This window comes from Sinohyriopsis cumingii, chromosome 5, assembly GCF_028554795.1.
Source record: "Sinohyriopsis cumingii isolate HCF-2022 chromosome 5, ASM2855479v2, whole genome shotgun sequence".
NCBI lineage: Eukaryota > Metazoa > Mollusca > Bivalvia > Unionida > Unionidae > Sinohyriopsis > Sinohyriopsis cumingii.
In genome coordinates this window covers 76,677,644-76,700,396 of record NC_142965.1, presented here as the reverse complement: position 1 = coordinate 76,700,396, position 22,753 = coordinate 76,677,644, and the positions used below count along the sequence as shown (strand labels likewise).

Here is a 22,753-nt window from a genome sequence, read left to right as displayed (position 1 = left end):
CAACAGATTTCCACATCACATTGTGTTGCGCACATACTTAAATGCGAATCCATATCAACCGATGCCCAAGTGATTAAATGGCACAACTTACCAGACCCATTAGCTCAATATTATTTCTGAACTCATCTTTTTATTTGTTTTATTTTTGTCGTCCATACCTTCCATATTACTGTTCGAACGATGAATGTCTTTGAACTTCGATAGGTTCTGATGGACGAGGAAAAGTACAATAAAACACGAGTTTTTGTACTGTTCAAACAAGCATTGGGAATGGTCATAATTACTATGCTTAGGTGTAATTCTAAATGGTACTAATTAGCTAAGTATGTCGTATATTGTAAAGCCACTGACATTCGACGAATCATTGCAAAAATATGTATTTACTGACTGACGAATACAGATATAGTAGCATTTACCAGTAATGCGATCTTAACAACAGACTCTAAATACATTTCGTGTTACTTTACTTTTACGCAAATTGTGGTATATTGCAGAAAGATTTAAATCCCATAAGAATGGTATAATCTTTATGTGCTGTCTCTTTCATTTGACACCCAGACAATGAAGTTGAAAAACAGAATCCATTGAAATAAAAGCTTTTTGTTTTGTATAAACATTAAGATGTTACTGATCTCAGACTTCTCAGTTCCCCAACTCGTTATCTTGTCCTTTTTATATAGACCTTTTTCATGCCTTTAATCTATTATAATACAGGTTTTGTCCTAGAAATATCCCATCTCGTCTGTGTAAATCTAAAATTGTACTAACTGTATTGTTTTGTGTGTGGAAAATGTACGTTAATCAATGTCATTTTTGTGTTCTTAACAAAATAAGATAACGTTTCATTTTAGAGTGATTTTCAACAAAGTAATACACATTCCACATTATAATTTTAGGTAAAGTAATTATAAATGATCATATTAAAATCATGGGAACCAAATTGCATTGAGACAGTATAAGTATTAGTGACTTTGTATGGCCTGTCAGCTGGTCTTTAAAACATTTTGAATTAAGCGAACATCAAATGTGTATGGATGAAGACTCGTAATATTTTGAAAACGAAGTTAAAATCACAGAAAGGAACATCTAGAAAGGAGTAAATATAGTACAAAGAGAGGAATTACGCAATAGATAAGAAGAGGAAAATAAACGATGACACAAAATAATAACAATATTTAAACTATTTTTAATGCATGACTTCTTTGATATATGATTACTAGAGTTCCTTCTTTATATATTTTTGCATACACGTATATCGTTGAAGAATTTGTAAATCGGAAGCTTGTTGTTGCACATGTTGTTTCAAATGTAACTTAACAGGTAACAAAACCATGCCGCAGACATGTGGCATCATGTCCAACCAAGTCATATTTTCCTGATACCAGACCGAACAGTCCTAACACTATCCTTTTAATGGTGAGCGCCAAACATGGCATCTGCTAGTACCAGTTTTATCATTCTTTGGTATGACTCGGCCGGGGTTCGAACCCACAACTTCCCACATCCTAGGTGGAAGCCCTCACCATTTAGGCCACCTAAGCGGTCCTGCTGAAAGGGAAAAAGCATATTAGATGAACATAATAATAAATCATTCGTTAAACCCTCTTGGGTTATTTGGATTTCAAGGTCTGTTTAAGCTGAAAAGCAAGTCTTCAAAGCACAATGAAACAAATTGTTGAATCCGGCCTTAAGTAATATTTTTAAGATAAAATCTTTTGTAACACTTTCAGATGAGAAAATATGGGATATTTAGCATCTGAATTATTGCCATAATAACGCTCAGGAAATTGTTTAAACGTTTTACAGTTGACGTCGATTCTGTCTCCTCCATTTACTCGCCCCTTTTATAGACAATTTTCTTCGCCAGCATGGCACATGTTTTAATGATTCGTGCATTTTGCAAATGAAATAAAATTGTTCATGTTAATATATGGAATAAAATAAAAAAGATGAAATGTCCTTTAATGTCATGAAAAAGGTTATACATCCTATTTACTTTGCAATTGCACAGCATGGCGCAATTTTCATAGAGAAAGGCCTTTACGTGCATACATACATACATACATACATACATACATACATAGAATACATACATACATACATTCATACATACATACATACATACATACATACATACATACATACATACATAAGTTGAGGGGGCCCTAGGTGGCCCGAGTGGTCTCAAGCGCTCAACTTTACCGATCAATGTCATCTCACTTCTGTCCGAGTTGTTTTCACTCTCGAGCAGAGCCAGTCTAAGGTCGCGAGAAAGCTTGCCAGTAGCTTACCGTAGATTGGTGTTTCATATTTGGGTTTCATGGGCTCTTGCTTCATCAGTTACACTGGCAAACCATACATAGCCTATCATGCCCTACAAATACCGTTAAACGCAAAACAACAACGTCAATAAAGGTATACAAATTGTAAAATATTTGCTGTAAAAGGTAAAGGTAAAATGAAACTTGACTTTTGCGTCTCGCTTAATACACAGTCAGTATCGCAGAATATATATAATCATACAATTTCACATTTTAATCTGTAATTCATTTGTTATTTTAATCGATTGATTCATAGTCTCTTAACATATGCTTATTTAAATCAGTAAATTGCAAATTATAATTCTTTACAACTTGATTAATGCCATTGCGTGCAATAAATTCTATTTTATTGAGTTTGTATTACAGCCTTTGATGCCTTATGCACATGAACTAATTTAAATCATTCACATATTAAATGAAATCTAAAATAGTGGAGTTATATATTTGAATTCTGAATAAATTAAAAACCTCCAGTCAGAAAAGCGTCTCTTGATCCAGGACATCATATTTTACCTCTAGTGGGACTTTTCGGCATATTATAATCTACACAAGAATCGCAATTGTCAATACGAAAACAAAACCTGTTTTTTCCCTCCATAATTATCAACATTTTTAAATTCTCAATTAAAGACTACTGAGGTTTATATAAAGTGTGCTGGAAAATGTCGTCAAACCCTACAACAACAACAGCAAAAGGTAGAAATTCATTTATACAAAATAAACACTATATTCCTTTTCTTTTTACAAAAGAGTATTGGGGCATTAAAACAACTTTATCAAGAAAGCAATTTTAGGGTGTTAAAAGAAGCGTTTTTGGAAGTAAGACTTATAAAACAGTCGAAATATCAATTTTAATTAGTAGACAAAATATATTGGGCATTTAGAATGAAACTAATGTAATAATTTCAAATCTAGTGATATGTAGTATATCTTCATAATAATGAGCATAAACGTACTTTCCATTCGTATATACCGAGAAAGTTTCAAACTTACAGAGTCTCTGCATCTATCTCTACAGGAAATAATTTAAACAATTATTTGGTTAACTGCATTTGAGTATACCTTATCAAACATTTATGTTACAAACCACAACCCTGTTCATTGATGCCTTATAGGATTTTAATGTAGCTCTATAACCCATGACTACTATGACATTCCGTATGACTATAAAACGACATCCCTATACGGATAGATTGTATAATTTTATTGACACCCATATGAATACATACGGCACTTCATACGCCCATTTTCACACAGCACATAAGATTCACACATCATATGACACCAAAAATGGGCAGCAGTATATTTCAGGAAGCATGCAGCTGGCATATGCATATGTTTGGAATATATATGCCTAACAGGAAATCAACTGAACTTCCATCCTTACAATCCAGTAAAAAGGCTATATGAGGGTAAAGGTTATGTGACATACATGTTTTTGTGTAAAGTACCATTGTCGTTATGCATTACTACGTTATATGAAAAGCCCATACACTTCAATACTGCAATAGTTTTGATTCGCGAAGTATCAATTCCTATATGGAACCTAAACATTACAGGAAATTTAATCGATTAAACTCATTAATTTCATCAGCTACACGAATCGAATATCATTGATTTTCAATGATGGAGTTCTTATTCAAATATGAATACAAAAGTCATCTGTCTCAAAATAATTCGTATAGTGAATTAATAAAATGCATTCGATAGTATTAATATATTTAGTGGCTTTGACTTTATGATCCGCCTTTTTGTTTGGAATTAACGTCGAGTAAAATATAATACTATTACCACTTTTGTGTTGCTATAATATATTAGAGAAGTATAAATTTTTCTAGTTTAAGACACTTATTTGTATTATTAAGTAAATGGATTTAAGATATTATATTTGTACAGATAATGTTTTAGGCCAAACACTTAGAAAACCAAAGAAACATACTTCATCTATGTTAAACACTTTCAAAACTTTCTGAAAATTCTGCATACTGTCTAAAGGACGATACCATGTCCACTGTTAAATTCCATGTTGTAGTGTTGTTAATATTTTATTCGGAGAAATGCCGGTAAAGACTTTGAAATCGATTACTTTTTAATATGATGAAGCATATTTGGATAATACTATTGAGATACCAAATACCTTGTATACGTTCGATATTGACATATACATTTCAATCATCAACATTAAAATGTAAGCAGCACGTATACAGATATAAGCAATTATGTGGTCTTAGGCTTGGACAAGCTAATTCAATGCATATAAGGCAGCCTCTTCAAATCCTAACTAAAGCCACAGTCATATAATTGAGCGACCCGGGATCATGTTTTAGCTATTCATTAATAGTTTATTTTGCTAATGTTGTACTGCTTTTGCACTGATTTACCAGTCAGCGCAGTGACAAGGAAATTGCCGATCATTTCATTATGGTAGTAGTTTGCAAGATAAAAGTCTTAAGGATCTTACATTAGATACCACGGAAATTGAACTTTCATGCAGATACTAGTGAAACGACTCTAGGACATTTGGCCATTCCAGAAAAATGCAGAGAAAAGTTACAAAGGATGAAGTCAAGGATGCTTTCTTTCTGGGTCTATTGCTCCTCTTCTTAAATACATACAATATTAATAAACAACATGCATACAAAATAAAACAGTACGATTTGCAGCACCGTACTTGGGAAAACGTAGTTCGAGTTAAGAAAACGCAAGCAGAAACAACTTGAGCGAATATAGACAGAGGTACTTTCCTTCCCACTAGACGATAATGACTTAAGAAATATGACAGCGTACTCAGGAGTTATGTGAATTATGAAGTCAGTGGCGAAATGCAAACTGGTAAGTATTGTGTTATACATTTATACATAACATCAATCGAATATTGATTTCGTTATGTTTTTGTTGTCGTTAACCTTGCCTCCTATTGAGCTGAACCTGACACAGACCATATACATACACTAATAAAACGAAAACAACTCAGCAAGTTTCTGATCTGGTTCATTGGTGGTTGAAGAGATAATCCATGTCATTTCTTAACAGTACACATGATACCTAAGTAATATGAGTGAGGGCCGTGACTATTATTGCATACCATCAATATATTTTTAACATTCTGGATTCAATGGTTATCATTTTTGTAGAAACTTTACAGCGTATGTATTGTTTTTACCTGACATTAAATTAATATGTTCTCTCGGATATCAAAGTCTATTTCCAATAACAAAAGTCAAGAATAAAAAGCAAAGCAAATTAAATACAAATATTGGATATATGAAAAGTTTTCTCGTTCCCTAAAGGAACTGTCGTATGATAAACCATGTGTCGGTCTTTTTGTCCGTTGATGATAAAACTTGGGAAGCAGTTATGGTGTAATACCTAAACTAAAGCGACAACATTTATTTACTCGATTGCACTTAAGAGAACAGTGCATGTCGCTTAACGTAACACATTAATAAGCGGCAAAGCAAACTGGACGACTAAAGAAAGAGACTAAGCATTGAAGGATGAATGTTTTTGGCAACAGGAATTCAGTTTCCGTTGGTCGTGTCTTCGTTCTATTTTTTGAGAAATCAAAACTAGACCAAACACAGTCGCACTTTCATTTGTATGAAACGCCTATCACACGAATCGGAAAGCTGTCCAGACTAAGTTATATCTGTAGCTTACAGCAATTGAAATCACTGTGCCATTAAGCTTGTAAAAGCATAGTTTTATTTAGTTCTTGGTTTTGTTTTTTCCACTACTCACCACCACTCCCCTCTTCACACACCTATAAATAAATATATATTAAGCAGTCGTTCAGAAAATTCAATATTTCACGATCATTGGGTATAAAATCCTACATCTCATTTATAGTAATACATGTACTATATGATACTTTATTTAAAAGAGGTTACATCTGTTAATGGGTACTAAAACACGCAGAAAAAGTGCGTGTTTCATTGAGTTTTATCAAGGGTGCCAGTCTTTATTTTCAAGAATTAGACTATTCATCTGCAATTTTAGTGTTTGCTTGGTGTAAGATCTTTGTTCAAGTCAAACATCCATAGAGATAACATCTAACGACAAAGTTACAATTACACGGGCGAGCTCATATAATTTTTGTTATGCATATTTCTTTCTTTTCATATGTTATTATACCCGTGAACGGTGGTGAAATTGAAGAGTGACCGATTATTAGAGGAATCATTTAATAATATGATAACATCGCTGAGGATTAGCTCTGCAATACATACCTAGATCAGAATAATTTATTATAGCACGTGCTTACAACGCAGATGCATATATGTGTACTTATTCTGGTCAAATATGTTAGAATTTGCTTTTGCTTGTTTAAATAAACCGAGACGAGATTGTTCGTCAAAATAACAAACTTAGCAATTAACTATATCATAACAAATTTTAAATTCATCAGGGGTAATCGTTTTAATGGTCAATTAACATGAATTGGATTACGTATTGGAGCATGGCATGTTCCAGTAAAAGGATAGCTTCTATCTTAATTTAGACAATGGCGCTTCTTTTAGGCAACTAATGGTTTCTTTCGACGTGTCCCTGTTGGCCCATCAGTCAAGCTCAAATTTACGTATCCATCAACATTAAGATGTTGATGGGGCACCTGGGACATATACAACTCTTACTCGAAATATCTTGAAAATAATCAGAGAAAGATTGATTGTGATCTGCAATCACCGATGTTCCATAATTCTTTCTTCCAAGCCTTGATGGAGCAATTGTTTGAATCCATAAGTAATTGTAGGCTTTTATCTAATAAAATGGTTCAGATAACCATAATCCTAAAAAGGCTTTTAGTACGAGAAGCTTTTCAAAGAATGTTTTCATTATTTTTCTTCTACTCCTTAACTTAGTGTAATTGCTGGCTCTTTAGCTGAATAGACGGTTTCATCTTTTGCATTACTTGATTCCTAAATATTCACCATGAGAGTAAAATACGAGATTCTAGAAAATTTCAGTATAATTTGTCTTATCGGGAGAAATCTTGAATATTTTATTAGGGTACTGCAATTCTACTTCCGGAAGCCAAATATGAAAGACTGGACATATTATTTGTATATGTATCGAACTTGCATACTCTAATATATATTTATAACTATATGTGCATATTTATAAATCGTAATTTACAATTGTTGTTGAATTGGTGAGTACGAAAGGAATAGTGGATTAGGCAGCGTCAATCTATTCATGAATCAATTCTTTGCTGGGTTGGGTACGGAATCAATGAAAAGAAACAAAGGTATGGAGGCAGTCTTTGCTAAATAAGATCACAGACAAAACGTAGCCATTTTATTATGATAGCTCTAAAACTTCCTATTGCCTCAGCCTAAATTAAAATGTGTTGTGTGTGTCATTATGAATAGAAAAGAAAGCACAAGTAACAAATTAAGGCGATAGTTTTCAGTGACAATCTTCATAAGGGTAAATAGTTCTCTTACACAAAACGTACATTAGGTTCTGGAACAAAACAGTGCCTCTTAAGAAATTGAAAAGCTTCGTAAAAATAATCAATTGACAATAACTAAAACTCACAGGTTTAAAGAGCAAAGAGCTAAGCCGATGAAATTCTAGTATTCGTGTTATATTAATGGCTTTGATGTCATTAAACTCTTGCATTAGACCTTCTTCGTCTTCTTGTCAGATGAAAGGGAAAAGATAACAACTTGCTCTTATTGGTAATGGGTTTTCCACCGCTGTGATTTGATCTCATTTATATAGCCAGTAAGTCTGATATAATTACTGAAAGTTAACTCGGAATGTGGTTTTATACTGTCTTGTTAGCATATGAAAATGTACTTGTATTTGCACCTGTCTTGTTGGACTCAGTCATTACCCATCTTTGCACCATGTGTTGCACGATCATCATTTATACTTGATAAGTTCTCCTTCCTGCATTGCAGGTTTAAGTTTTAGTAAAGACTAAACATGTCTAGGGGAGATTAATCTAACTGACCTAGTCAATTTTTAAGACTTCTTTGATGAAAACTATACTGTTAGAGCACTTCTGTCATTAACTAATATCATTTATGTTTAAAATATCCGTTTTGCAAAGCACAAACCAGCAAAAAATGATAAATATGCTTTCCAGCGAAACGATTAGTGCTAGATTAAAGTAAAAAAACATGTTTTGAATCTTGCACGCTTGTTTAACTGATTGTAAGGCCTATTTGAATACTGTAAAGGATCACTAACGAAATTCTGCCGTGGACAAGGTCGAATAAAGTGCTTAAATAACCAAATGGCTTGCAACGATCTCTTTGCACATCATGTATTTATTTATTTATTACAAAATTTATAGAACCACGTGACCTCATCCCTTCCGATTTATGTCAGGCAATCCATGATTCAGAGAAGCGAAGATTATAAATGTCATGTTTATATTCGTACAATGACACATTCTTACCAACCCTTATCGGTCTTCTCCGAAATACAAATCTTACATTCATTCACTTTTATCCGTGTAAACTACATACATACATACATACATACATACATACAGACATACAAATACAGCATTTAAACTAATTATCTAGTGTATCTTCACCTACTGTTTAATCACTAATCAAAGAAGAAGCATTCTGAAAAAGTGCTAGAGAAAAGAGTCCTTCCGAAGTTTCCAATCTCCAAGACGGACGCCTGAAGATCGAAATCTGTGCGATCCTGGAACATTATTCGATATCGTAAAATCAATTTGCCTCATGTCATCTACCATTAACGCTTGAAACCCATAATTTGCGTGATTCGGATTTCAGTTCTTTGATATATTATATTTATATATTGATGATTTGCTTAGGTATTACCCTTCAGCAAACTGTACCCAGCGCCTCATAAATCAATATTGGCTGAACATCATCTTTATTGGAAGCTAAATGAATAACCTCAAGTAGAAACAGAGTGAATTTAACACCCTTTGATGATAACCCTACATAGCAATCGCATCGAGAAGACAACTAATAACTAGGCGGTGGTTCCTAATCGACCAGACATCAGTAAACAGTTATAGCCGTGTTACGTGACCCGAAGCAATTTAATGAGAAATTATAATAGAGTAAAGTTTCAAAGCAGTAAATCTCAGTGGTATAGATACAGAATGCTTCAAGATCAGGTTAGTGGCAACATCTCAAATCAACAAATAAATTATTCAGGGAAATCAAATACAAAATTATAACAATATAAAATGTCAAGAATGATTACAAGTTCGGGGCAAAATAGTATGCACTGATCATTCACTATTATTCCGCTTACACAGGCCGCCACCCATCGCTCTTCCCCACTTGCAGCTGGTCACACTGATGTACCATGTTTATTTTTAATACCAGTATATAGAGCTGCATCATATGAAGACCATTCTGGTACGAATTAAGGTTCATGGTGTCATTAGAGCCGATTTACTAGGTGAGTCACTTGACCGCTGATTTAAAGGTCGAGACAGATGATGGGTGGATATTACCTTATGTTTAAACTCACATGTTTTAAATAAAAAATCCTCAGAAAGTTTCTAGTATGTTTTTACAACTGAAAATAACTTTTATCAAAAGTTACTTGACCAGGGTCAGAATTCATTTTTATCCGAAAATAAGCTTCATTACCTTTATGACACTAAGACGCTAATTACTGTTATATGCTTTTTTACTGTATAAATTAATTTTAATGGAATCATTTTCATTGTTCTAAACTTTTGTGTCTTATCTCCTCGATAAGAGGTATCCAAGAAAGTTTTTGGTTTTCTTGACTTGTGACACAACCTTCGCAGTGACTTTGTAACAAATCAAGGTTTGTAGCCGTGTTTCATATAACGGAGATCATGCAGTGGTGTTGAGACATGTCTCTAGAATATGTTGCTCTTGAATGCCTGCTAATATATCTAGGAGTGAAACAGACACATGAAAAAGTCACGCTTTGTAACCATTGGTTTCATATGCGTAGCCACCTCCATATAACTGGGTTACAGAACAAACTGAAGTTTGAGGGAATGTCTCTTTGCATTTCTGTATTAGTTCTGCGATGTCAATCATAATACAGCTTTTGCCATAGTGGAGTCAAGACACGTTTGCGTTGCACCAAAACGTTTCTTGTTATTGCCAGTTTGAGGAAGACTGTTAAACGAAAGCAGCCGCAATAAGTATATGTCATTCTTCAAAAAAAAATGCGATAGATGCATTTTCAAATCCGAGACCAATTGTCTCATTACATATTCTCAATTACCCATTGGCTATATCTTACTCTCTGAAATGATCACCTTGTTGTTATCATTCAAAGATATTTGTTTTCGTCTGGCTCAAGTTATATAAAGTTATTTTCCCTTTAATACAGACTTTTAGTCTTCGGAAATTATCTTCCTTGACATCGGATATTTTATTTGCCAATTTATGATTAAAACCTGTGAATTTGCCGCTCTCTTCTCAAAGAGTTATCATTACCAACCAGCATGGCAAATTTTGCTTCAGTATCAAAGATTCTTAACAGTTAAATAAATCCAAGCCCATGCAGGAGTTGAATCTGCTGGTGAAGTTTCAAATATAAAAACTGCAGCAACATTTAATCTTATCTGATCTTTATAATCCCATATATTTACATTAAATCTTTATAATCCCATATATTTACATTAAATGTATTCGCATGACGAACGTCTGATGGTGACATATTCTACTTTTAAAAATAAATAAATGTACGAACAAGCCCAATAATGTTTCAGAACAGGGGGATACATAAATTAGAAACTTCGACAAGAAATGGGTATACTTTTACCAAATATGATGCTGGAAGCTCGTGAAAGATGCGAAGGATTCTTCATAGAGGGGAGGGTATTAACAAAGACTAGCACCCTAACATAGTCAGTAGCGACAGTAATGATAATTGTTTAGGTAATAGTTAAGATTATGTTTGAGACGTGTTTGTCTACCAAAGGCAATAATTATATAGCTTATAACGACAAGTCCAGACCGAACTCAGGTAATGTTTATATATAGGAGCTAAGAGGGGAGCTAGCGATTCCGTTGTCAAATCTTCCTTTCTGGAGGTACTTAGTCTAGCACGTTATAAAGCTCTCAAATTTTCTGAGGTAAGAAATTCTTGCTTGTAGTTCGCAATTTCAAAAAAGTGATATGTTTTGAAAACCACTGGAACATTTGAAGTTTGTGTATTGCTCCTCATGTACTGAACTAAATTGCATTTCCTCCTTTCTCTGTTAAAGTAATCGTACGAGACTTGTATATTGGGAAACATATTTATTAACAATCTCTCTCTCTCTCTCTCTCTCTCTCTCTCTCTCTCTCTCTCTCCTTATACTGCTATTTCCCTAACATTATATTAAATATTGCTGATAAATACATTGACTACTTAAGTCATGTCCGAAACAATAGTGACCACACATATCATACGCTTCTTAACAAATATATGCATCCACTGGCGCGAACATGCCAATAATAAATGTAATAATTAATAGATATAATCCAATAATTCAGATTTGTAAAGGTGCATAAAGCTTGCATGTTTCATTTGCCTTTGATCACTGACTATCTGGCAGTATTCTGGAAATGTGTGAAGCATCAAAATCCAACTCAAGCTCAACGCAAGACATTATGTAGACATTCACAGATTTATCAAGACTTTTTAGGAATAATCTTATTCCAACTATGTGCCACATTTCAAGCATGTGTTAATAATCCAAGTATCATAAGACAATTATCATGCTAAAGAAACTGGAAAATTTGTGGCAGGAAACGTAAGTGACCTGAAAGCGATTGTGGAAACGTATATGGATAACCACCTAACTATTGGAGTAGGCTGTATGGATATAACATATTGGGTGCAATAATCAATTGAAAAGCTTTCAGATGTCTCCTTGTCCAGCAGAAGCCCAAAATATAGGACACAATGACATTTATGTTGATAAGGGTGTAGTACTGATAAATATGCTTCCTACTGAGCACAAATTCAATAAAATCAAGAAGGCATGAAACATGGGTCACATAGACCTCTCTTTGGAGTGTAGAACTTCTCAAGATGCATCCCCTCATAACGACTGGGTTTGGTAGCAGTAGAGATGTATAAAATTATGTAGTTTAACGATTACTACAAGAACAGTTAATATGACATTACAAGGTCAGTGCATCGTAAAATACAATTAACAGTTATGGCGGTGTAGTAATCTTCAAGATGTAGGCCAGCACCAAGTTCCGAGATTCCGGATATAGCACTGTGTATTGTGACGGCTCTATGGTGTTAAGTTAGTTACATAAAAGAGCGAAAACCAATACGTTTTTTACATTTCAACAAAATATATGTTTCCACAAAATACAAAAACGAAATTTGAAAGAACTTAAAGTATTGTTAATTATGGCATAGATATTCCTACACATTCTATCTCAAGATCAAAAGTATAGAGTTCCGAGTGAATTTTAGTTGTCTTCCGAATATATTTCAATAATGAACGTGCTAATATGCTAATAGACTAAACTATAGCTAGGTACGTACAGGTATGTATGTATGTATGTATGTATGTAACCATAATATACTTTCATTGTAAAACCGGCTAATCTAGCTTCCGTCCAAGGAAAGAAATATAAGAAACAAACATATAAAAGGATGAAAATGATATGCAGCGTGTATAGTTTGTTAGAAATATTTTTCTTGCAGACAACCCTTATACGTAAGTCTGTCGCAGTTCACATCATGCGGAGACATCGACCACAAAAATGACTTTAATCTGAAGCCTTCTTATGCGTGTAAGTTTATGTATACATAGTCGTCATCTGACGAAAACACATACACACACAGACACACACACATACACACAGACACATATAAAAAAACATACAGACAGACATACACACAGACACACACATACACACACATACAAACAGACACATATAAAAAACATACAGACAGACATACACACAGACACACACATACACACACAGACACATATAAAAACATACACACACAGAAGTACAGACACATGCAAGCACATGCACATACATACACACACGCACACACACACATACATACATATATATATATATATATATATATATATATATATATATATATATATATATATATATATATATATATATATATATACAACAGATGCACACACTCGCGCGCGAAAATCACGGAAACAAAGTTACGTGTAATTATTTGGAACCAGTCAGAGACCCTAGTTCTTTCAAAAAATGTATTGTAATATAAAACCACACACATATTGCTTTCGTGCCTCATCAAATAATTAAGTTGCATGTAAGCAAAGGAATCACGCACCCACAAATCCCTCTAAAAACATAAAAATAAAGAGAAACTTAGGTCTACGTGTTCCATCCGCTACATATAAAGACTTTTTGATTTAATTTTTGTCTCAGTTTAGTGCTCATGGAAAGGCTGACAGCCTAAAGTTCATTTATTCATTAAAATGTAAATCATAATTAGAATATATTCTCCTGGAATTTCCATTTTACAATTTGTTTAGTAACAAACACAGTTTGCAAAAGAAGTGGTCAATTATATTGCTCTTTAATTTACTTGTGTATATGCAAACGAATCGTGAAGGAATATCATTTTCACAATTATTGCCATTTCCTCCTTCTATCCTTTAAAAATCTGAATAAAGTTTATATACATGCATCCAAACTGTATGTGAATACATCACAACGAAGGTGACCAAGTCATACTTAACGAGTCGCGTTTACATTAGCAGCCCTTTGTTCGTTATATACTTAGTATCATACCCTGATCCAAATAGCACTTGATTGCATCTCAATAAAATTCAACTCTGCCGCACTAAATTTAGGTCCGTACAAAGTACGTTTCTTGTTTGAGTAACCTCCAATATTTTTGCTAAATCTTACTTTAACTTCAATTCAGACTAAGATGACTGTGATTCAAACTCATCTCTTGACCGGTTTTGCATACTAATATGTAAGATATCACCTACTACAAATGTAGGTACGCTAGACGAGTGGATTAATGTTTACACGATGCCATCTTGTACGTAATATAATGTGTACCATATAGCTTTTGAACAGTCTAGTACTTTTAGGACCATTCCCTCAATGGATCAATGTGTGTGTGTGTGTGTGTGTGTGTGTGTGTGTGTGTGTGTGTGTGATTTAGATTTATAACGTAGCTTTAACAATTTTTAAGTCATATTGCTGCGATATCTGCAGTATGGCAGTTTATGGTGATGTCTAACATCATGTCGCAGACATGTAGCATGATGTCCCACCCAGTCACATTATCCTGACACCAGGCCGACCAGTCCTAACTCTAACCTCTTAATGCTGATCGCCTAACGAGGCAGCTGTTAGTACCATTTTGTATAAGTCTTTGGTATGACTCGGTCTGGAGCATTAGAGAAATACAACTGTTTTCCAGGGCCCCATAGATTAAATGAAGACTTTACAATGAATTATCATATCATTTATTTATTTCTTCCAAAATGGATTAATTTTCAAACAAAATTGTAAAGTATATAGTTTTAATCGTATTTGGCCTGGAATGTAAGATTTTGTAACCTTGAACTCGTGCAGGAAAGCATTTTGCAAAGGGGAATTCCAGAAAAGTAAACTTAACCAATAAAAGAAAAGGACTTGAGACAAAACTGATAAATTAAGGAGAACGTTTGTTTGTATGTGTGCGTGAGTGTGCACGCAGATAAAAAATATTCAAGCTAAAAACTATAGCAAATGCATGTCACTTCTGATAATTATGTTAGAAGTTACCAAATTCCCCACAGCGCATGCTCGTTTTGAATATTATGCTGCCATATTTGTTTTCGTTCCTTGAGTCGTATAAACCAAAAGCTTATCATCTCTACAGATTAGTAGATGATGACTGAACGCTAAATACCTCCATTAAACATATATTAAAATCCAATTATAATTAAGGGATACAGTGATCAAACCACGTATGATGGCTCAGAGGTGCTGCATTGAGACCATATCAGTGTATTTTGGTGTCTTTCGAAGGTCATTTATTAGCGTCATCTCTGTGCTCCATCTTTGCCGGTACAAAATTCCTTACTTTTCCTCATTTATATCAATTAGGAAATATCTTCACATTCTGTCCTAAAGCAGTTATATAGAAAGACTGCAGACAAAGTTTCCAAATTTAGTGAGATTCAGCAATCAAAGCAGAAGGTTTTCTCCTAGTGGCATTTTCCCACCAAATTTACATTGTTGTTGCATTGGCATTATCTCTCCAAAGAAATCCTAAGGAATTATGTCGCATCTGTTGATCGAAAACACCCATACTTTAAAAACACTGCCTTCGCTTTGGCCCATTGTTGTAGGTTTCTGGATATGTCAAAGGATAATTAAGTATTATTCTTTAATGGTGTATTGACCAAATAGAATATAACATACCCTTCTTGAGTTTTCGATTTATTTAACTACAGATAAACTTAAACCACAAAACTACAACTGATAAAAGTGGGGATACCTTTGCCAGAAAAATTGAATAGCACATATTTTCATTGCTAATGCAGGCGAGGCAACTATGTATCAGACAAAGCCCAAATTATGCTCATTGGCTATTTGAGAGATGTTTATTAAAGCTTGTGAACGTTTAACTAACGGCATGCATTTATGAGGCTTACTTGGTGACATCCGAGTAAATCTGACGTTGCTTGTTAATAAAATGTTTTCTACCAAATATGTTTATATTGTGTTCTTTGTTTCATGAAAATAATTATAAGCACTGTATTTATATTTATATATTTGACAACAATAATCAATTGTTACTAATCTGAATGAGCCTGATGCCATCAATATGCTTACAACATTTGAGGAAACATTTTGACGCAACCTTTCAGATGATGACAACATCAAAAGTTGTATTGCTGACAAGAGATGCTGCACGATGTGTACTACCAAACATAATTTCAATAGCGAAGTGAGCTAACAAGGTAAATAGTCTGAGACACGTTAGCGATGACTTAAGTATGTGTCACAGTCATTCAGATAATACGTATTGATGTTAATGCGTGTATAACGGCCTTTAAGGGACCAACAAATGATGCTTGTTGGACTTTTGAGGTTGCTATATCCATTTTAAAAAGATATGCTCCCATTCAATTATTTTACCGCATAAATAATAAATAGGTCTTTGTTCACAAAAAATAAATCATGTAATATTTTCAAGACGCTAGGTACTTGAAAGGCCTTTTAAGGAAAACGTACTGTTTTTCAAAGACTGGGAAAGCGGGGTAAGCTTGTATCTCTTTTGTGAAATAAAACGTTCTGTCTGTACTCCTTTTGTGCTCATAAACTGGAAAAAGGTTCTTTACAATTTGGTACCTACTGTAACACATTACACATGAATCTTTTCTTGGGGATCTTTTATGGTAACTGTAGATAAGTGACCTGTTTCTAAACTGATGAATGTTTGAAGACGTAACTTCAAATCTACCTGTTTAATACACTTTAATATTTGACTTCAAAATTTGATATGTACTGGCAAAGGTCTTTGAAAACATATTAACCAAATCTGATTACTGTAAACCGCCATAAGTCATTACCAATGATTGAAAGTATGCTTATCAGAGTTATCCTCGTCTGCTGCTTTCACTTGCCAGTAGCAACGTTTCAGGTCGGGAATTAAAAATAGCTTAACACCTGATAATAAATTCAGAGTCTCATATATTGTAGGAAGGGGATAGGAAATTGTAATGGACGCATCATTCGACATGTGATAGTCCATACAAAAGTGTGTAGACCCATCTTTCTTCCCCATGAAAACCAACATAGCCTATGAAGGTCATGGGCTATAAGATTGTTCAGTGACAAATGTACTAGTCGCGCCGTTGATTTCTTCCTCTGCCTCTTTCGTATTCACAAGTGGAATACAATGAGTTGTCAGGCATATGGATGCAATTTCCCCAGTATTGACTATATGCTCAAATACATTTGTAAGCTAATAGTCTATGGAATCTTTTGAAAATATATCTTGATATTTAACTAAGACAGCACACAACTGTTTCTTTTCGTCTTTTTTCATCTCCTTACATCTGGCTACAAACATTGTTGTGCAGATGTGAAGGTAAAAAGATTCAGAAGGTGCGAACATTTATGCTCTCATCACATATATTATCCTCAGAAACATCGCTCATTATGCCTTTCTGAGCTATAATTGTATTTGTATATACATCCAGACTTGACTGGAAGCATTCAGAATAAGAGGAGGAACCACACCTGTCTGAGTATCTACCAGGGCATGGCTTCAACAAAACCAATTTTAATAGTAACCAAATGGTCAGTATATTCCCAGGCACAAAGATTTCAATCTCAGGAGGGAACTTTAACATTTTGAACAACTAAAGTCACCAAATTCAGATCTGCAAGTTCAGTTTCATTTCAGATATAGCGAGCAAATTTATGAACAATATCCCTTTTCAAAACTGTCACGTTGGCATCAGTTCCAATGAATATAATTACTCATTATGCTTTAATTCCAACAAAGTTTGATGATTTTATGGTACCAGTATTAGTCATTACTCTCCTGTTGTACACTGGCCATTGAGTTTGACTGGTTTATGTTTACCGAATCAGATCGAGCTGAATAATCGGCCTTAACTTTGTTGCATTTATTTTAAATGGTAGGTTTCATATAGGAATTGCCCTTACATGCACTGTAACCTTGGTTATTCATTTTTGTGATTCATTTTAATGTTTCTGTTCTTGATGTCACTCTGATTGTTCTGTCAAGTCTGACGCTTGTCATATTAATTTTCAGGCTAAAATGCAGAGTAACTGGTCGGACTTAACTCAAAGACACCCTTATTGTTGCTCATACGCTTAATCTTCTGACGCAAATGATCTAGCACTTTTTCACGTCCCAGGCGGAATGGTATTTACACCTGGTCGCCCGTAGAACCACAACACGAACCGACAGATATTTAGAGTTTACACCCAAAATACAGAAGGAGAGTGACATGGTTTACATCTTTTAACGATCCTAACTTAGAAAAAAGTCATTTTCCTCCTAATCGTATTACAGAGTGGGTTTTTGTTTTGACCAAACCAGAGAAGATGGAGAGACAGGGAACCGTTTCAATATAATAGAAGCCTAAAGAAGTACATGCAGACGAACTAATAAACGGAGACTCCTCATTAGCTCTGAGAAATATGAAGCAAATCCGAAATATAAAAATATCGAATGCATAAGAAAAAGCAAGTAACACACGCCAACATAAGACAGCATATGAAATAATGCAAGTTATTGAAATGCTAAACACTCTTCTATTTGTGCAAGAAATCATCTAGTCATAAAGTGTACTATATTATTTGTTATACAGAAAAACAACTCACTGACTTATACACTCTTCATAAAACCAAAGTCTGGTAAATTTGAAATAGATAGAACTCTCATCCTGGGACACAATTACGGCAAAACATTTGTTTATAAAAAATGCAGATGAATAAATACAGAGATCCACGTAATACATATAGAGATCCACTATTATTCTTTGTTGTTCGGTGCAATATATCTTGATCGAGAAGCGACATAAAAATCATATCGCACATTTTATTCCTACATTGCCTGACAATTGGTACCTACCAATGGTGATATTAATTTAGGAATACCTGGAATTATGGAATTCGGAATAGACGATGAGGAGGCATTAACAAAAGTAGGCCTTGCCGGCGTGTACCAGGATACTATGTACGAAACACAGTAAGTACTATTTAAACTACAATATGTCCTGGCTTGACTATCATATAAAAGAGGACGAATGAAGATTCGTTTTCAGTGAGCCAGAACTAGTAAACGTATTTTACAATTTTGAATTTGAAAATATTTCAAAAGAAATAACCACAACAAAGAAAGAAACGTTTATAATATAGTTCCACAAGGTTGTTAAGACCCGCTTAAATCATCACATGTTTCTACAGCAGCAGAGGGGGCGAATCGGACATTTTGTCCAATCGTTATTTTGCTTAATTATTACTTTCTGCACTCAACGATCTAGTGTCGTCAGCGCCTGGTAAAAAAAAAACGACGACGTCGTTGGGGGATCGTCGCGTCGTCATTTGGTTTAATTAACACCTTCTGCGCGCCGATCCCCAGCGTCGTCAGCGTCCGGTAAGCACATCGACGACCGCGTCGATGTCATCGCCCCCTCTGCTGCTAAGTGGTTATTTACAATGATCTTACAAACAGAGTGATCACTAACTCCTCCTCCTGTAGATCAATTAGGTTATTTGACTGATCGGTGAGTTTAAAATTAATTCTCGTTAAAAACCGATCATGGCATCGCATATAGACCGGATTAATCGGATTCTCAACGATTAAAAATCCCGGAGGGGCTGTTGGTGAAAATGAATAAAGGATATATCCCTGTTGAGCTTGATTTGATTGATTGGTATCTACCTGGTAACTCCCTTCGATAACATCACACACTAGATTGATTGCTATCACCGATGCGATATTTACGTTGTATGGAGCAATATGCCTACCATCATCCCCGTTATCGTGTCTGAGGATATAAGTTGATGGACCGATAAAATCATTAAGAGACTTTCTTAGTTCTGGCGTGTTGTATCTTGGAAACTTAAAATCGGGTAAATCGGCTTCTGCGATATTATACTCGGTTAGGAATTTTTGTTTATTATCAATTCTGCTAGTGGATATTACCCCGATGATTCTTTCATTGATATATTCCATGTCTGATATAAGTTGATTTAACACCTCAACGTGTTTTTGTGCTTTTGTTTCCCGTAGCTGTTCTAGTTGTGATTGGTAAATACGATTAATCTCGATAAAAAACCTATCGATATCATTTAAATTAACTTCGACCTCGACGACCGATCCAGGAGTTTTCTCGTACCTAAAATACCAATACATGGTATTCCTGTCTTGAAATGTAAACCAGTCGGGGGGTGACGAGTTTTTCATAACAAACAAAACATCTCGATAATTGGGATTAATCTCATGATACGATTGTTTGCCCTCGGGGTTTTCATAAGGTGGATTCTTAGGCCATCCTAGTATGGTTCTTATTGAACTGTTATAAATATCAACCATATACCCCGGTGTGCTTATTTCAATCGTCGACGATAACGTCGGTTCATGAACCGTAATAGCGATTTTTGATTCCTTTCCTGTGATCGATTTTATCCTGCGTTGAAATTCTTTATTGATTTGTTCTATTTGGTATGACCCAGTTGGTATTGTAACCTCCTCCCAGTTTGGGGTTCCATCGGGTTTATTTTTCCGTGCAAAAACCAGCGAGTTATTAGGTTGTTGTCCGTTAAATGCGTCCGCTCGAATATTAGGCCAACTGTGATATACTCGCAATTTTGCCAGCGCTATTTCCTTCACTGGAACCGGTGATGGAAAGTTTACACTGAATTCGGGTTTCGTTGATGTTATCGATATCATATTTGTTTGTACCGGAGTGGTGTTCTCCGCGATCCGCTGAAGTAATTGAAACCCTTCGGGGTTCAGTGACATTATTATTATTTGTTGTCTTTAGTGTTTAATATTAATAACCAGAGCCCATTGAGGTGGTTCCGGCTTCCAGTTGAAAATCCTCGATTTTTGACATCGCGGAGCTATACAACTGGACCATCGTGGAGAATTCAACATCGGATACGAACAAATTATCAATCGATAACGAGATCAACCCGGATAATTTCGAGTATGCGTCGGATACTATTTGATGTTTTACTGTATACTCGTTGAGTTTTTTCTGAAAACACGATGATATCTTTTTAGTGATTGCGTTGGCGACTCCAGCAACTGTTGTCATTGCGGAGACAGCGATTGGAACAGCGATCGGGGCTATCGTGGTTACCGTGGATAAAATAACACCGGTACCGGCTATTATACCCGACACCGAGTACACGACCGCGTCGATGGCGGTTATTTTACGACGGTATTTTTTTATTTTTACACGGTATTGTTCGGAAAGCGTTTTCAAGTTCGCGGAAAATTCTTTTGCGGTATCGAATCGATATTGATGTGACGTCGGTGATACCTCTGATTCAATTTCCTTGGTGGTCATTTTTATTTTAAAAGAGCTAGTGTTTTTAATTACTTAGATCCACTACAAATTCCGCATACCATGTGATGTTTGCCCTAAATAGACTGCTATCAACGGCTTTAATTATAAACCGTTCGATTGTATCCTTGTCGATGATTGTTGATATTGTATTGTTAAACCCGGATGAACTAGGCGATGATATACTGAACTGCATCGCCGAAATCAATGTCAATCGATAAATGCCCTTAACAATTGCGGTGACATCTATTGCATTACGCGTAGGAGTCCAATCGAATGATCCGTATTGAACCGTGTATACGCCACTGCCGATGATCCCATGAGGTGTTTTCATTTTTTCGAGTTGCTCTGTCATTCTAGGTAGTTTGTCCTTAATCGCTTCAACATCAGTTTTGATTGTTTTTATTTCCCCTCCATACGCGTCTACATTTTTTTTGTTCGCTTCAATATTAGTTTCGAGTTGCTCTGTTATTCTCGGTAGTCCGTCTTTAATCGCTTCAACATCAGTTTTGATTATTTCTATTCTACGCAAATTCGCGTCTATATTATTCTTGTTCGTTGCAACATTAGTTTTGATTGTTTCTATTTCCCGTGTATTCTCGGTCATACTTTTTTTGTTCGCTGCAACATCAAGTTTGATTGTTCCTATTTCATATGTATGTACGTCTATACCTTTTTTGTTCGCTGCAACATCAGTTTTGATTAATCCTATTCCCCGCCAATACGCGTCTACATTTTTTTTGTTCGCTTCGACATCAGTTTTGATTGTTCCTATTTCCTGTGTATGCGCGTCCACACCCTTTTTGTTCGCTTCAATATCAGTTTTGATTGTTCCTATTTCCTGTGTATGCGTGTCCATATTATTTATGATCGTTGTAACATCAGTTTTGATTGTTTCTATTTTCCGTCCATGCGAGTCTACATTATTTATGATCGTTGCAACATTAGCGTCGATTATTTCTATTTCCCGTTCATGCGCGTCTACACTCCTTTTGTTTGTTGCAACATCAGTTTTGATTGTTTTTATTTCCTGTCCATACGCAGTGATATCATTTATAGTTATTGTGATTTCATCCGGTTTGGCATTTTTTTTACCAAGGAATTTATCAAAGTTGTCATCGATCCTGTTAACATTTTTTCGTAACGAGGTAAATTGGCCCGACAGCGTCGTAAACTCCAAAATAGTATTTTTTATTGTTGCAAGATTCGGTTCGGTTACCGTCGGGGTTCCAAAAAAACTAGCGGTAGTGAGTTGTATATCGGTGACAGATTTTTTCACCTCGGCGACAGATTTTTTCACCTGCACGTCAAGTTCGGTCACCGATCTATCTAACCTTGTAAAACCGTCCTGGACTAATGTTACCCTATCCGTCACCGCTGATATATGTCCACCCGGTTTGAGTCGTCCGTCGCTGGTATACAG

General features: G+C 35.0%; 1 long non-coding RNA gene across 1 annotated transcript in view; it reads right to left on the bottom strand.

Moving 5' to 3' along the window:
- Window positions 1-1,170: 1,170 nt before the first annotated feature.
- The window catches only part of LOC149799493 (uncharacterized), a 93,506-nt gene continuing 71,923 nt past the window's right edge, over window positions 1,171-22,753 (bottom strand). The window contains exon 2 of the long non-coding RNA XR_016420908.1: window positions 1,171-1,548. This is a non-coding gene — a long non-coding RNA (uncharacterized LOC149799493). The remainder of the gene's footprint in view (window positions 1,549-22,753) is intronic.